General features: G+C 35.2%; 1 protein-coding gene across 6 annotated transcripts in view; it reads right to left on the bottom strand.

Moving 5' to 3' along the window:
• Positions 1-5,220: 5,220 nt before the first annotated feature.
• Positions 5,221-18,197, bottom strand: part of LOC147763556 (scavenger receptor cysteine-rich domain-containing protein DMBT1-like) — a 19,455-nt gene continuing 6,478 nt past the window's right edge. Inside the window, exons 1-6 of one of the 6 annotated variants that reach the window (XR_015332841.1) lie at positions 11,992-12,447; positions 10,547-10,777; positions 8,084-8,230; positions 7,685-7,784; positions 6,441-6,597; positions 5,221-6,193 (exon numbers count right to left, since the gene is read on the bottom strand). The gene's annotated coding sequence lies outside the window, so the exon portion shown is untranslated. Of the gene's footprint in view, positions 6,194-6,440; positions 6,598-7,684; positions 7,805-8,083; positions 8,231-9,868; positions 10,366-10,546; positions 10,778-11,991; positions 12,448-18,197 lie in introns of those variants that run through there. The other 5 variants (XR_015332837.1, XR_015332836.1, XR_015332838.1 and 2 more) reach the window with 5 other exon arrangements.

Genomic DNA, 18,197 nt, shown 5'->3' with positions numbered 1-18,197 from the left:
GTGTAAATATTCTCACCTCTCTCGGGAGGATACAGCCCAGCTGCCGTATGAGAGGGCACCACCGGGGGGAGGGGGGGTGATCACAATTCACGGGAAATAAAATCATTAATTCACAAATCACAGTAAATAAAACTATACTCATATTTCACTGAAAATGCGCGTCAAAAATCACGAATCACGAATCACCGTGCATAAATATAATGACTTTGTTTCACGAATAACGGAAAATAAAAAAGCCACATTCACTAGTCACAGGAATGGGGTGCTTCACGCTAAATAAAATGAACGTTTCACGAATCTTGGGAGGTAAAAAGTGGCTTTCAAGGGCAAGCAAAATACCTAGTATGGGGATGTGCTAACCAGAGTACGAACAATATTTCCAAATGTTTTTATTACCTTTGCGAACGAAAATTCAGCTACAATACCTACTCTTAGAATATCACTTTTGCAAAGTTGAAGATGTTACCCCTCCCCCCCCCCCCCCCCCCCCATGCACCAAATTACCAATCAAGACGCCTGAAAAACGCATGTTCTCAGGCTGTACCAGTATTTCAGAGTAAGGACGCATTTTGTGACAGGGAACTTTCAAAATTTATATGATCAAATTACATGTTTTTATGGAGCTTAGTATATATTGAGGCGCAAATATCTCCGTATGTCTTTTTTTACACAGCACAAGTCTGAATAAAGAATAAAGTAACATTAAAGAGCTAGCAACGCTGTCAATGTTTGTATGGTAAACTGTATCAAACTTCAAGGTCGAGGGTAAATATAATGCTTTCTATAATAAATATCAAGGCGAAGTTTTAATTTAGTCATTGAAATTTAGTTACTGAGGGTAAAACATGGTAAATGTGTCTTCCCCATGACCCTCAAATAATGGTAATTGATGTTTAATCACAAGAAATAATCTTTATTAAATAACAAGTAAATAAGGTGAGCTTGTCAGAACATTTACCTATGACGACCACTGATGTTTCAGTACGTGTGCCTGTAATCTTTACTGTTATGTTACAGGCCCGTAGCCAGGGGGGGTTCGGGGGTTCGAAAGAACCCCCCTTTTTGCTGGAAAAAGGTCCACTCTGTGTAAAATTTGACCTAGGTACATGGGGATTATATGGTAAAAGGTCCACTTTTTCAGAAAAAGAACCCCCCCTTTAAAATTGCTGGCTACGGGCCTGTGTTATCAGATACCATGTACTCTCTGGGTTGTGATTTTTAAGAAGCTCCATTTTCAAAAGCAGACTCTAGGCTATTATTCTGTCGGCACGTGCATTTATCGGTACATTTATGGGTTTACAGTGCCGGGTGTCGTTATTTGTCAAGAGGTATCTGTCGAGACGTACCTACAGTGTATCAGGACGGGTAGGAATTGAGACTGGATAGAGCTGGATGGCAAAATGTACTATTTAAATAAAAGTAACAAAAGTGTTGTGATAGACAGGTGCCAATCAAACTCATAGATACGGTTTAATTCAACTTTGACGGAAGCTGTCAAAAGCACACGACTTTGATAAACGTCAATCACAATAATTACGCAGTTGATAACTACAGTTGTCGAGCATGTAAAGTTTCAGCTTCCTGCACTATTTGATCGACAACGTGCAAATCAAGTCATTCAGTTTTGACGATCCCGTCAGGTAATAACAGCTTGATTGACAGATTATATAAACAAACGTCAATCAAATTGTGATACGGACAAGCAGACGCAGAGACAAAAAATTCCCCATCTGATCTACCAGTGAATTCAGGATCATTCGGTGCCCATTCTGGTAGTTGGGTAGGCCTAGTATAGTATAGTATATGTTAGATTCACGACATTAACTCTTAAAAATAGCTTTCCAACACTATCCATGAATTATTACTTGGAGAACATCTTTACTCCCCCAGCCCCGTAAGTGTCTCACGTTGTCTTCACTAACACAATTGTGTGGATTTTGTGGAGTTCGTCACAATCATGGTTGAGACAGCGTCATAAACCAGACACCGCAGCCTGTGGCACATTTTTCTTATGAACAAAGGTTGTTCACTTAAAATATTCTTCACAGTGGCAGATAGATTAGCTAAAAAAGGGGAATGAAAAAGAGTTTTAACTTTAAAAAGGCCAATACGAGTAAAGTAGATTTAGCAAAGACGTTAAAAAATAATCACTTCGTTTAAAAGCAGGAGCTGCCAGGCCTTATCAATGGATTCTAGGCGTTAACTAACCCTACCCGCAGATCTTTTAGCTCTAACACCCATCTATACCACATAATCCGCGCGAATTAACCAGCACACCGTAAATGTATTTACCACTGCGCTCTTCCATTTGGTTTCAAATACAACAAAACCAGCCTTCAGTGTGTGTGTGTGTGTGTGTGTGTGTGTGTGTGTGCGTGTATGCTGTAACACACTTTTTATCATAGTCGTAAACTCTCCTGACACATCTACTGACACTCTGCCCCCCCCCCCCCCCCCGTGCCAAGCACCGACCAATCTGCGTCCTAGGTACAGTTACAGTTTGCTTGAGTCCATCATATTACTAAATTTTTCATCTACCCATCAGTACAAGTGATGGCCTTTAATTTTAAGTTTAAATAGCATGTCATCACTGCCCATGACTTATTGCGTCAGTGAAATTTCATTTTCCTATACAAATATCTCATACATATTAGACACGTGGCCTTTAACGAGCACACCCTAATGCTAAATTGTGTAAATTTGGTGACATTTGGTGATGTCATTTTAATTTAATGGACATTTCTTTGCCCCTGTGAAAATCACAGAGAAACGTCGGATTTGAGGGGGTACATGTAATAAATGTGAATAAATGGTATTAAATATTGATATCTTCACCGATAGCTTGTATTTGCTGTATCAATAATCATGTTAGTTGTGGTATCTGGAATGAAAATCACTATTTATAACAATCTTCACCTGTGATGTGATCATTTATAAATAAAAGCACATGATACTGAGGGTGGGACAACCTTTTTGACCAATGTTGTATATCCCAGAGAAATATTTTCAGTCCTTAATTTTGCTCTTCATTTATTGCAATGGAATGAGCATCGCCTGTGTTTGTATGCAGATTTTTACGGCAAGGGGCATTGGACGGGTAGAGAGCGGCGAAGTGTTCTGGCTTGACGCCGGCGTTGCATATGGCCCACTTGATTTCCATATTTTGACCATGTCGTGTCGTACACACATCTCATTAAATATATTAATATGGCATCCGCTCACGTCCCTCATAACACTGGATATTTTGTTGAAGGCTGGTTTCATCACATTGCTTTTTAATCTACCGTACAGTATATATGTAAGTTTCAAGAAATTTACTCTTAAATTAAAATAGTTTTCCAACAGTACCCATGAATTATTATTTCATTACTTTAAGAACATCTCCCCCCCCCCCCCCCCCCCCACCTGTCTCACGTTATGTCTTCACTAACACAGTTGGGTGATATTTGTGGAGTCCGTCACAATCATGGTTGAGACAGCATCAAAATTAAAACATAACAGCCTGCGGTACATTTCCCTTGTGAATAGAGATTGTTTACTTAAAAATTTTTCACAGATAAACAAATAAATAAATAAGAGAAGGGGATGAAAAAGAGTTCAAGGCTAATAAGAGAAGATTTGGCCGAGACATGAATAAAAATCGAAACAATTACTTCATTTCAAAGCTGGAGCTTCTGGTCAGACGAATGAACTGCACACAAAGATTATCTCTTGTTTATAAAACAAAACAAGCCTTCAGTGTGTGTGTGTGTGTGTGTGTGTGTGTGTGTGCGTGCGTGCGTGTGTTTGTGTGCGTGCGTGCATGCTGTAACACAGTTTCAGCGGAGTGATAAACTCTCCTGATAGGCCTACATGGGCTGACTCTTTACCTCCTCCCCCGACCAACCACCCCCAGGCAAAGCACTGAGCAATCCGGACCCAGGTACAGTTACAGTTTGCTTGAGTCCGTCATAACACTTTCCATTTTCATCTAACGTGCAGTACAAGTGACGAGTCATGACTTATTACTTGAATAACATCTTTATTCCCCCAGCCCCGTCTCACGTTGTCTTCACTAACACAGTTGGGTGATTTTTTTTTGTGGAGGCCGTCACAATCATGGTTGAGACAGTGTCATAAACCATACACCGCAGCCTGTGGCACATTTTACCTTTGAACGTTCACTTAAAATATTCTTCACAGTGGCAGATAGATTAGCTAAAAAAGAAGATGAAAAAGTTCAATACGAGTAAAGTACGAGTATTCTCCAGTGTATGCCTTAGCGAATATTTAATAAAATGAAATCTTTCGCCCGTGTTCGTTTTTTTGTCTTTTACTTTTGATTCTGCAGTTGTAGCAAATTCGCTTTTCAAACTTTCATAGCAAATAAATCAGTTGAATCACTTTTTTTAATTAAAAAATGTAACTTCTTTGGAAATTGTCACCTTCTGTTTCCAGTACGTGGACGCTCGTCTTTTCACCCAGCCAACCACCCTTAATTTTGGATCTTCCTCTCATAGTAAGGGGACGGATTTTCTTTCAGTTATTTAGAGGAAAAGTATGTTATTTAGCTGGTAAAACTTGTACATAAAAGCATTAAATATATCATAGCAGTCAGGAGCTGGTGGTACCGTCAACATCTTTTTTTACAGCTAATACATTTTAACTGAATTACTAATATTTTCATCTTTTATTTTTTACGATCGTCAGTCCAGAACTATTATTGTCTCTGTAGCAGCCAGTCGAAAACCTTCAAAATGTCATTCTTTTAATTATACAATTAACATTAATTTTTGTAACCAAAAGAGTTTTATTTTTCTTTCTTTTTAATTTTAATTGAGGGTAGCATTGGTGTGTGTGTGTGTGGGGGTGGGGTGGGGTGGGGTGGTGGTGGTGATCACGGTTCATGGGAAATAAAATCATTAATTTACAAATCACAGTAAATAAAACTTGAATCATATCTCACTGATTATGCAAATTGAAATTCTTGATAATCACGAATCACCGAGTACAATACTTCGTTTCACAAAGGGCAAAGAATAAAGCGGCACATTCATGAGTCACGGGAATGGGATGCTTCACAGACCACTCTAAATGACATGAGCATTTCACGCATCACGGGGAAATAAAAAGTGGCTTACACAGGTAACAAATTCGAAAATACGTATACCCCGTGGGACACATTATGTGAAAAAGTTTGAAAAAGCATAATAATAATAATAACAATAATAATAATAGCGATTCTTATTTAAAGTCATTTCGGACGTCAGGCAAGAAGCCAGCACATGACTTTTATTTACAATAAATGAAGCACTTTAATAATTACTTAATTCCAATACACCAATATTTGACTTCTGATTTACATTAAAAATTTTTAAAGTAAATTCTTTTTCTAAATCTATTTTATTGAACTTTTACTTTCAATAATTAATCTTAAAATAAATAAACTATACATCGTACAAACATTTAAACACGTATTCTATGTAAGGATTATTAAAGATGTATATTATAGAATGTATAAAATAGAATGTATATTTTCTTTAATTAGACTTAAGAAATAAGCATTAAAATGTTCAGTACAATCACTTTTCACATACACATTTTTCAAAAACATACCTACACATACATATCCGTATACCCTACCATGTCTCTTTATTGCGTGGTACATGTAACTACTGTGTAAAATAAATACATATAAAGACAAGCAAAGCATTATTTTTTAGTTCAGAAAAAATTCCATGTCACTGAATTACAGATGCCCTCCAATTTTTGATTTTCTGTAAATGTATTTATTTACCTGAGAAATTAGTAGATTTATTTTATCATCATTTCTGAAAATAATATCCAATGCGTAAATCTGAACATTGGCTTCCTTTCCTTCCTTAATCCAGTTTTTGAGTTTTTCACAACATCAAAGTGTACGATATGTATATCATCTTTTAATTTTTAAGAATTAAACGCATTGGACTTCACTTGATTTCGATTGATGTAAAGTTCAGTAGGTGTGGCAGACATCTAAGCTGCTTAATCTGAACTCAAATTTAGTGAGAATTCCCTCAGAGATGGGTCAATCCTGTCAGATCAATCTTGGTACGGAAACAGGTCTAAGTTAATCTACTGGTCAAGACTTGTATTTGATGAACTGAACCAGATTTGTCCTTGCTGTCATGCTGATAGGAATGTGGGCTCCCAGGCTGCTTTTCTGTTGATGAATCTGGAAAATTTTCACAATATTCTTTCGGAAGATATCCATTGCTTTAATTGATCAATATGTCTTGAAATAAAGATATTATTACACTGTAAAAAAAATATATTAAATACCCAACTGCAGGAATCAAAACATGACGCTTTTTTATATTGTTCACTATGCAGATGATGGATTTGCTGCTGATAAAGTTCTTAAGTTGTTTTGATTAATAAAAAAATAAATAAATAAATAAAACCACAGGGAGTAGTTTTACCTTAGCTGTCAGCGGTGGTACCATATGGTCTGGAGTTTGTCTGTTACCCTGATCTCCATGACAACAGGTACAGATGATCAACGGTGTCCAGAGTCACAGTAACCACCCATAATTTCTGGTCCTTGCTCACTACTTCCACAAGAAATGTGCCAAAATTCTGAAGAGAAAAATCAACTTAACAACAAATCTGACATCGATCGTACCTTTGCAGGGACTCTTGCTGAGTGCAAACAGCTTAAGTGAATGACATGTCTCCTCTTGTTTCCAACATATTTGCATAATCAGCAGCTATTTTGTATTCTATTCAATGCCTGTGGAGACACGTCATTCAATTAAGCTGATTGCACTTGGTGAGAGTCCAGGCACAGAGTTGGATCACTCTAAGTAGATCTATGGTATCTGTGAGAATGAGCCCATAGAGATCAGAATATATACACACAAATACACACATCAAACAAATATCTTCTACGCTATATGAAGCAGATTCATTTATAGGCATAAGAGGTACGTGACACAAGAATTGTAAAATACTTTTAAAAAATCAGATATTTTCACCTCAGCAGGTATGGTCTGTCTATAATAGAAGTAAAATTTGTTTTTTCATTGTTCCAAATCTTTTAGTTTGGTTTGGTTTAATTTTTTGGCCAGTCATCAATACTACTGTGTCTGTACTCTTTCAACATTTTAATCTATCAACTGAACACAACCATTTATTAACACTAGCAGTATGAGTAAACCATCATCATATTTATATAAAACCCAAATAGGTTATATAATATTGATTCATATAATATTAATATTATGTAATAGGAGAAAATATTATCTATTAGAACATCAACCTTTAGACATAGCAAATATTAAGACTGGGTTCCCATACCTAGATCAATCTAACAGGATCGATCCATCTCCAAAGGGTTTCTCACTCAATTGCTTTCAGCTTTAAGTGGCTTAATTAGATGTCTGACACACCTACTGAACCTGCTAAACAATAATTAATTACCCCCTAGCAGGTTTAGTAGGCATGACAGACATCTAGTACGTGAAATAATGTACATCATTTAGAAATTATGGTAATAACTCGAAATTTTAATAATTCTTTGAATCCTTTTCTATAACCGATAACTGAAGACAATTTAAAAACTATGCAATGGAATTGCCATTTTACAGCAGGAATTCTTCTAAACTAATTTCATAGTGATAAAACAACAGGCAGTGCATATTGTTTTTACAAACTCATGACTCACCTACATAAACACCTTTCCAGTGTTGACATTATCTAGGTCTCTGAACTCTGTGCTAAAGAGGATCATTACACAACCCTTCTTTATATCCACATAATGATACCTACAGATTTTATACCAATTCTTGAAATAAATAATTGTTTTCATTTAAATTAGTCATGAGTTTGGGAAAATTATCCAATAATTTATTTAATATACATTTTACAAAATAAATCTTTATCAACTGCCACAATCAATAAATGAAATAACTATTTTACAATTTTTCTGAAAGATCTTTTCTATACACAAATATTTAAAAATGTTTAGCTGACAGTGAGGAGTGATCAGTCTTACAGTGATATTATGCAATTTTGCATTTGCCAATAGCTTCCATAATTTCTGTTAATCACATGGTTTCCTCACCTCTGCTATTGATCACAGCTCCCTTTCGTCCTACCTCCTCTTTTTCTTGGAATTCAAAGACTTTTCTAAATACAGAATCCTTCATGGCTACCTCTGGCCAATCACAGGAAATATTTTCTTCATCATGGACTTGTGAAACATTGCAGCCTGAAAATATATAAATGACTACATTAAAATAAGAACACTTAGCCAATTTTCATAAAAATGAAAAGAAAGGGAACTCATATATCTTTAGACTTTACAAAGCCAAGGTATCTGTTAGAATGCGGCAATGGTGTGTGTGTGTGTGTGTGTGTGTGTGTATGTGTGTGTGTGTGGACATGTGTTTGGGCATGAATGCTTGTTTTACTTCTGAAATCATATGAGTAAATTAATAACGAAAATATGTTTTTCCTGTCCATCTTCCAAAAATCACCCATTTTAAACTTTAAGCCAGCAGTATAATTATAATTAACTGTATAATTACCACCAATTATCTACTATTCATAACATGGACATTAAAAAAATATGATTACTACTGGGCTTCATGCACGTGCAAGTTCTAAGTCCCACAATGAAAATGCCAATATATGAAATATAAAAAAAAAAAGCCAATTTAACTGGTTTTCCAACTCCAGCTGTATTTTACTCCTACGTTTCTTTCATGTAAGTTTAAGAAGAGTAAGAGTTTTTAATGGTCTCTATGGAGGCAGTGCCCAAAATCAATTTTTTCTTTAATTTTGATTATATATTACATAATGCTAAACAGCATAATAACCATCAATTTTTAATAATAAAATAAAAGTATCATGGGTATTCAGAAAATATGACTTGCAAAGGTATTCAAGCCAAATAAAGTTCAAAGTCACACCCTGAAAATGTCAATATGTGAAAGATATAAATGCTTCTGCTGCCGCCAACTGGAAATGAAAATTACACTCAACGAATCACCCATTCTTCAAATTATGTCTTCCCATAATACAACAGCAATTGTTGATGTCACAATGTTCAATGTGTTCACATAATACAACAGCAATTGTTGATGTCACAATCTTCAATATCTTTCCATAATACAACAGCAATTGTTGATGTCACAATGTTCAGTGTCTTTCCATAATACAACAGCAATTGTTGATGTCACAATGTTCAATGTCTTACCATAATGCTACAGCAATTGTTGATGTCACAATGTTCAATGTATTCCCATAATACAACAGCAACTGTTGATGTCACAATGTTCAATGTCTTTCCATAATACAACAGCAACTGTTGATGTCACAATGTTCAATGTCTTTCCATAATACAACAGCAACTGTTGATGTCACAATGATCAATGTCTTCCCATAATACAACAGCAACTGTTGATGTCACAATGTTCAATGTCTTCCCATAATACAACAGCAACTGTTGATGTCACAATGTTCAATGTCTTTCCATAATACAACAGCAACTGTTGATGTCACAATGTTCAATGTCTTTCCATAATACAACAGCAACTGTTGATGTCACAATGTCCAATGTCTTTCCATAATACAACAGCAATTGTTGATGTCACAATAACAATGTCTTTCCATAATAGCAGCAATTGTTGATGTCACAATGTTCAATGTCTTTCCATAATACAACAGTAATTGTTGATCTCACAATGTTCAATCTCTTTCCATAATACAACAGCAACTGTTGATGTCACAATGTTCAATGTCTTTCCATAATACAACAGCAACTGTTGATGTCACAATGTTCAAAGTCTTCCCATAATACAACAACAATTGTTGATGTCACAATGTTCAAAGTCTTCCCATAATACAACAGCAATTGTTGATGTCACAATGTTCAATGGCTTCCCATAATACAACAGCAGTTGTTGATGTCACAATGTTCAATGTATTCCCATAATGCAATAGCAACTGTTGATGTCACAATGTTCAATGTCTTTCCATAATACAACAGCAATTGTTGATGTCACAATAACAATGTCTTTCCATAATACAACAGCAATTGTTGATGTCACAATGTTCAATGGCTTCCCATAATACAACAGCAATTGTTGATGTCACAATGTTCAATGTCTTTCCATAATACAACAGCAATTGTTGATGTCACAATGTTCAATGTCTTTCCATAATACAACAGCAAATGTCCAAGTCACAATGTTCAATGTATTCCCATAATGCAACAGCAACTGTCGATGTCACAATGTTCAATGTCTTCCCATAATACAACAGCAATTGTTGATGTCACAATGTTCAATGTCTTTCCATAATACAACAGCAATTGTTGATGTCACAATGTTCAATGTCTTCCTATAATACAACAACTATTGTTGATGTCACAATGTTCAATGTCTTTCTGGCAATTGTTGTTTAAATGCCAATGCTCAATAAATTTTCATAATACAACAAGAGATACTAAATTGAATACAATATGCAGCAAAGTTTTATCTGGCATTATAGGGCGGTAAAGTGACCAAAATGATTTTCTTACCTGCCTTCCCTCATGACCTTGGCCTATTCTGCAGGTTATACAGTGGTTAAAAGCTCTGAGATGCTTAGGGCAGCCACACTTTGTAAAGCACATCAGATAACAATACTGTAGTATGGGGTGACTGCATGAAGCTGCAATCTTCCTGGATAGCACATCTTACAGTGTATCATATCAGTTCTCTAAGTCTATCTTCTCCTTTTTTTGACAATATACCACATCTATTTCCTAACACTAAAATTCAAAGAAATAAAATAATTAAAACTTATTTGCATTTGTCATGAAAGAAAATAATTAAAACTAAAGAACAAAGCTGATAAATATACAAACACCAAAATTTTTTTCAACAATGCTAAAACAAGGCAGCAAAATTGTCAAATGTACAGACAACAAGAGATAACTATACTGAAATGAGTTTTCAACACTTTTTTACATAAAACAAAATAATCAATTATCGGTCATTTTTATATGATCATTAAGACAATTGCTGAGATAGGAATAGTACAGAATGGTGATCTGCAGACAATACTGAGACATTCTGAACTGGTTTCCATGATTCATACTCTGCAATAACTCACAATCTACCCATTAGAATGTTACACATTCTACATACAGTGGTTCATCTTACGGTAATGTGCCATGAATTTCGAACAGCTCTTAAATGTGTAACAATTTAAAAATCAGTCGTCTGGAGTTTCTTATGGACCATGAATTTCGACCAGTAAGCAAGTTTGCGCAATCTTGATTTTCGTGAATTTCGTACAGGCAAGATAATGATTGGTACAGTTAGCTTAGGATGCTAAACAACATCGTCATCACCATTCATTAAGATAACAGGAGAATCAATTATGAGTTGCACTGTCGTACTGTCAATTCTTTACCCGAGTACTCAGTGTGAGATAGCAATCGGTAGTTTTGCTGAGGCGAACAATAGCATTGTCAAAAGTAGGCACTTCAGTAACAGAACAAAAGAAGCAATTAAAAACTGCAATAAAGATTACCACTATTTTTTTTTTGTCTCGCTCAGATCGTTCACGATCTCCGGCTTATGAAGTCCATTGAACAAATATGAAAACTACCTTCTTGTTTCGCTCAGATCGCTGTTGATCTCCTGGTGACGATCTTCCGCTAACAAAGTCCTTGGAAGAAATAAGAAAATTGCCTTTCTGTCTTGCTTGGATTGCTAACAAATATGAAAATTGCCTTTTCGGTTTCGTCTAGATTATTATCACTCACGTGTTTGTTTGAAGATGGTTTAAATGACAAAATGTACATACTTTTCAAATTGGTGCAACTATGTGCCAGGAAATCAGTTGTGTTGTCGGACAGCTGCTGGTCAAGATTGGGTTGCCTGGCCAAAAAAAAGTGGTTGTAAAAGGCAACCACACAACCATGGATACCGAGCCCTGCACCTAGGGGTACCCCCCCCCCCCCCCCCAACGACCTACCGTAGTATATGTGATTGTAGACAACAATCAGCAGTTATCTTGGCACCTCCAAAACGACTTCGAAGACACCCGACCGGTGCACAGCGAGGTTAGGATGCTAATTGCCAATAAAGGCTACCTGTACGTGTGCCATAGACACCAATCGGCTGTTGTCACGGCTTTAGTGCATGGTAAGGAGCAATGGTAATACTAAGCTCGGCCGCCACAGTGAAAGTTATCTGGCCGGGGTAGACACCAATCGCCAGCCGTCTCTTAGTCCGTCCACTCCAGTTCTGAGCGCTAGGATCATTTTTCGAAAAACGACACTATTTTCCGGCTGCTAGTTTCGCTTTTGAAAAAGGACACTACTGATAATGATGCTGTTTTGTGTCCCTAGCCAACAGTAACACTTGTTATCTAGCACCTTCAGCCGTACAGAGTGATCGTGTGAAAGTATGTGTATCCCTTGGGTCACAATTACCGACAATCACCCATCATTCATCATAGTAACTCTAAATAGATCGTTGAAAGAAGGTAACATAAGGCCTAGTGACGAACAGACAACTTCTGGTCAAAACTGACCGAATTCCATGAAATTTTAACGTTTGGAAGTTCTGAGCACCTCCATTTCATGAATTACAACCAAAACGATCTTTTCCCAAATTTAATTATTTTCTGCTGTACGAAATTCATGGCACATTACCGTAATTCCTGTTTATCCACAATCCGAAATACTACTATCCTAGTCAAAAGTAATAGGAAGGTACTTCAGTGTTACATTAAACGAAATATCCATGTAACTGTAACTTATCTGGATTGAAAGAAAACAGCAAAATAGTGTAATAACCAAAGATTGTTGAAATGAATCTATCATAAAGTCCAATTTAGAAATCTAATCTGGAAGGCTATAAATGACACTATGAAGGTAAAACTTTTGGCATACATTTTTAGGATAATGGAGCTATTAAAGGGCAAAAGATTCCCAATTTTATACATTTGTATTTTATTTATTTAGTAAATTATTATCTTATCTTATCTTATCTTATCTTATCTTATCTTATAAATACTCTTTTTAAGTGCCAGGTTGAAACCAGTAATGACAGCTGCAGTATATAAATGGCTTCCATGTCATGCCTGTCAACCTGCCATTTCATACCTAATGGGAAACAATGTTTATGCATGCATGTACTAGTGTATTACACCCCATTTCCATAGATTTTTAGATCGATCTATCCCTGTGGGGAGTCTCACTAGATTACTGTCAGCTTGGCCGGCTTAAGCGTCTGTCCTGCCTACTAAAAGCTGTAAGGGGGTAATTAACTATGGTGCCCGCTCGGCTGACTGCAATTTAGCGTGAACCCCCAGAGAGTTAGGTCGATCTAAATCTTAATCTTTAGATCGATCTAAATCTCTGGGAAAGCACCCTAAGTCAGAGAAGCTAACCCTGAGTTACATGCATCCTAGCATGCACCTTACCATCTTACATTGGAGAAATAACAGAAATTGACTTAAACGATTTTACTGTACTTGGTAAGTTTTCAACAAAATGTGGCAAGTGCAATAATATGTTTAAGTGGCCAACAACAAAAGATGAAATCTGGATAAGTTTTGAAAAGATTATCCAGAAACTACCTGATCCACCCTACTCTTCTAGAAAGAGCAAATGATGTTTTACAACACCACCAGACATTTTGAACGATTTAAATGATCGCATAATTTAGACTACTGTTTTACCTATCCTCTTGTAGTGTTCACAAATATAATTCCCAGACATGTAAATTAATTTGATTAGAGTCGATTGCTTGTGCACTCGACTCGTTTTATGGCCTTACCTGTAGTCATGTAACTTAAGTGGACGTGTGCAATTTGAATAATTAAAATTAGTATGTACCGCCAAATACTGCAGCACAGAATCCACCTATAGATAAGAAATGCGTATAAAAGACGTCTAGAAATAATATTGGGGGGCAGACTGAAGAAGACTCGAAGGTGACCGCTCGACGGAGCTATGGGAGACGGCTTAGAAGTTGGAGGCTTCACGTATAGAACATGTAGTTAGAGATCGTCAACCATTAAACTATTAAACTGGTCATTATGTGGACTTGGGTTTTCTTTGCGCTACCTTACGTAAATCTGACACGAACCGTGGAATTTTGAATTGCGTTTTCCACTGAGTAAGTCTAAAACGTAATGTCCTATTTCGAGCCCACGCTTGAATTAAGCGTTCTAAATTATATAAGTTTGGGATATTCATCTCATATGTATATGTAAAGGGACATAACACTCTGTTGCTAAGATAATAAAATAAACTCTTTTTCTGGTAAAATATGGAATGTAAATTCTACAGACGTAGGAATCAACATATAAGTAATGAAATGTATCCAGTAGTGGTAAAGGTATGTATGTGGTCCTTGAAAAGCAAAACACCAATTGTAACCATTTACCATTTGTTGATTTGAATAAATGTTTTATTAATTTTGCTTTCTTATCGTGTGACATTTGTCATATCTGTAATACTACGAATCCCGAATTCAGCTTCTAAAGTTTACTTTTAACTTTAAAAAATTACAAGGCAGCAAAGCTGTCAAATGTACAGACAAAAAGCAGGAAATAACTATACACAAAATAGGCTACTGTCAATTCTGATGCAAAAGTACATTATGTTAAACTGCAAATTCAACATCAAATTTTAATTATGCTCAACAGGTAATACCAATGTAAGTAAAATGTGTAACAAGCATAAGGCTTCAAGCCCATGGGAGTTCAAGTTCACACTTTGAAAATGTATAACTTCCAGAAAAAGAAGCCAATTAGACTACTTTTCCAACTTAGGTTGCATTTTAGTCCTGCATTTCTTTTTTGAACATTTGGCAATCATAAGTAAGTAACATGGTTTTCCCATAATGGTCATCATGGCAGCAGCACCCATAATTGTTTTCTTCTATTCTGATGCAATATTACATATTGGTTAACAGCATAATGACCGTCAATTTTTAATAATAAAATATACGTATCATGGATTTTCAGAAAATGTGACTAGCATGGGTCTTCAAGCATGCAGAACTTCAAAGTCACATCTTGAAAATGCCAATATGTGAAATATGCTGAAAAGTGAAAAAAAGCATGACTTCTACAATAATGGCCCGATCATGCTGATTTTCGAACTTGACCTGCGTTTTATGAATATTCATCAGCTCTGTAAATATAAAGCCCAAAAGTAAAACTGCCTTCCACTTATCGTGTTTACAATGAAAGAGCAAGGCACCGGTGACGGCGACGACAGACACAAGTGATGGCAATATGTACAGAAACATCTGTACATATTTACTGTACTGTTTGAGAACAGTAAGTGACATGGTTTTTCTTAAATGGTCATCATGGGAGCAGTGCCCAAAGTAGGTTTTTTTTCAAATTTTGATGCAATATTACATAATGTTTAACAGCATAATGACCATCAATTTTTAATAATAAAATATTAGTATCATGGATATTCAGAAAATGTGACTAGCAAATGTCTTCAGGCCCATGGAACTTCAAAGTCACAACTTGAAAATGCCAAAATGTAAACAAGACAGCACTGTTCTGAAATGTTTTTTTTTTCCATTTTTAACAATTTTTAACATAAAACAAAATTAACAGCTTACTGCCATTTTTATATGATCAACTAAGAAAATGGATGAGATGGGAAAAATATCAATAGAGCAGTGTTAAATGTCCAATATATTCCATTCTGAGATTCTGAACATAGTGAATGATTGAATCTGACAATCTGCAATGATATGAGTTTATTTCCATTTTTGAAACTTTATTACACAATACATGATAACAAATTAACCATCATTTTTACAAAATCAACTAACAATGTTGTAAAGATGCAGTAAATGTCAAACAAACACTTTTAATATCTTATTAATTAAATAATGAAACTGTTAACATGCCTAAGAATTGAATCTGAGGAAATGTGAAAAAACAACATAACTTCTAAAATAATGGCCCGATTATGCTGATTTTTTAACTCAACCTGCGTTTTAGCAGGATTGACCACTCCTGTGAGTTTAATGACAATTGGCCTACCTGTTTTTCGTATATTGTGTTTACAGTGTTGCATATATGCTGAAAAGTGAAAACTAGACAGCACTGTGCTGAAATGGGTTTATTTCCATTTTTAACACTTTTTTTAATATAAAACATAAACAATTTACTGCCATTTTTATATGATCAACTAAGAAAATTGATGAGATGGGACAAATATCAATAGAACTGTGTCAAATGTCCAATTTCCTCCATTCTGACATTCTGAACATAGTAAATGATTGAATCTGACTGATATGAGTTTATTTCCATTTTTGACACTTTATTACACAATACACGATAACAAGTTTACCATCATTTCTACATAATCAACTAACAATGTTGTAAAGATGCAGGAAATATCAAACAAACACTTTTATGTGTCTTATTAATTAAATAATAAGACTGTTAACATGCCGGCATTGGCGACGGCGACGACGGCGACGACAGACGCAGGTGATGGCAATATGTACAGACACATCTGTGTCTGTACATAAAAATGAATACTGTTGCTTTGGACCTAACCTTCATTACCAAATTGTTTATTTTTCATTTGCACATTGGATATGTTTGTGCTGATTGATCTACATTCATATTACAATAGATGGATAGCACTTTGTTTATAAACAACTAGTAAGATATAAAAGCAAGTCTGTTCCCAGTGATTTCTAAAATCATTGTTTAAATTGGAATACCTCAGGCTTTGTATTTATAGAAAACATGTGACTTATTACCAAAGTGTTTGCACCACATTTTCTATAATTGAAGAGAAATGTTAAATTGGTAACAATATTTTTGAATTCATACAAAATCTTGGCAACTGAATCAAAAATGGAACCTATGACCTATGGAATGATTGAAATATAACCCAATTTAGATGTTACCTAACCTCCATAACGAAAAATTATTGTATTATGTTTACACGTGGATATTTCTTGAAATACAGTAATGGTTTGGGTTAAAATTCTTCTGCTACTATCTGAATACCTCTTCATTAAAATATTGTGAAAAGTTTCACAGTTTTGCAAAGTTCAGATTTCTGCATTTCTCATTTTGGAATTGTACCCTTTCTTCTGGAATGACCGAGATGCTATGAAATGTTAATTAGCATTGTTCATCACCTCCCCTTCTCTTTATATTATAACAACAAACTTTTTATCCAATTACATCTAGCTCAGCATGCACTCCTAATTTATATACTTTAATTTACTATTAATAGATGTTAATTAGCATTGTTCACCACCTCCCCTTCTCTTTATATTATAACAGCAAACTTTTTATTCAATTGCATCTAGCTCAGTATGCACTCCTTATTTAAATACTTTCATGATATAGTATTAACAGATGTCAGAGAAGTCTTTATTGTAACACAACAAAAAATAAATCTTGTTTTAAACTTATCAAGGAAATTGTCGCAACCACTTCAAAAACATGCTTAACCTCAAAGCCACAAAATACCCAAAAGCTTGTGTTAGTCTGAATGAAGTAAAAACAATGATGAAAAAAAATGGGAAGGACCTAAGTGCAAGTGTAATCTCTGCAACGCCATGGAATGATGTCTCAATGTAAACTTAATTAATTACCCACTATAATCATGTATCATACTATGTCAGCTGCTTGGCCTTATTTTCCTGTTGTAATTTCAATCAACAGAAGTAGTTAGAAACAATAGTAGTAAACACTGTATCATTATTTAATTTATTCTGTCCGTGAATAGCTACTCAGCTAATGTTTGTACATTTATTCTTTCCGACATGATATAAACTGTATTGTATTGTATTGGGATGGGGGATGTATAAAAACACTATATCAGTAATTAAAGCGAAACATTGTAAAGCATAACTGGGGCAACAAGCAAAATAAAACAAATGTCAATTCTATGTATCTTTTTTATAAGTTTCAAATTGAGTCACACTGTTTTCCTTTTATTGCATTTATGGTGACAAGCTGTATTTCAGTCCTACCATTCTTTTCTGTAGGTTTGAGAATTGTAAGTATCTGGTTTACTTTAAATTACTGCAGCAGTGCCCAAAATAGGGTTTTCTTCAAGTTTGATGCAATACTACATACATAATGCTTATAATCACCACCAATTTTAATGTTGTACTGCAGATGATAGGTAATTAGAAATGAGACTAGCAAAAGTCTTCAGGCCC

Source organism: Lingula anatina, chromosome 2 (genome assembly GCF_051362555.1).
Source record: "Lingula anatina isolate TDL-2025a chromosome 2, LinAna3.0, whole genome shotgun sequence".
NCBI lineage: Eukaryota > Metazoa > Brachiopoda > Lingulata > Lingulida > Lingulidae > Lingula > Lingula anatina.
This window is presented reverse-complemented; position numbering and strand designations above follow the sequence as displayed.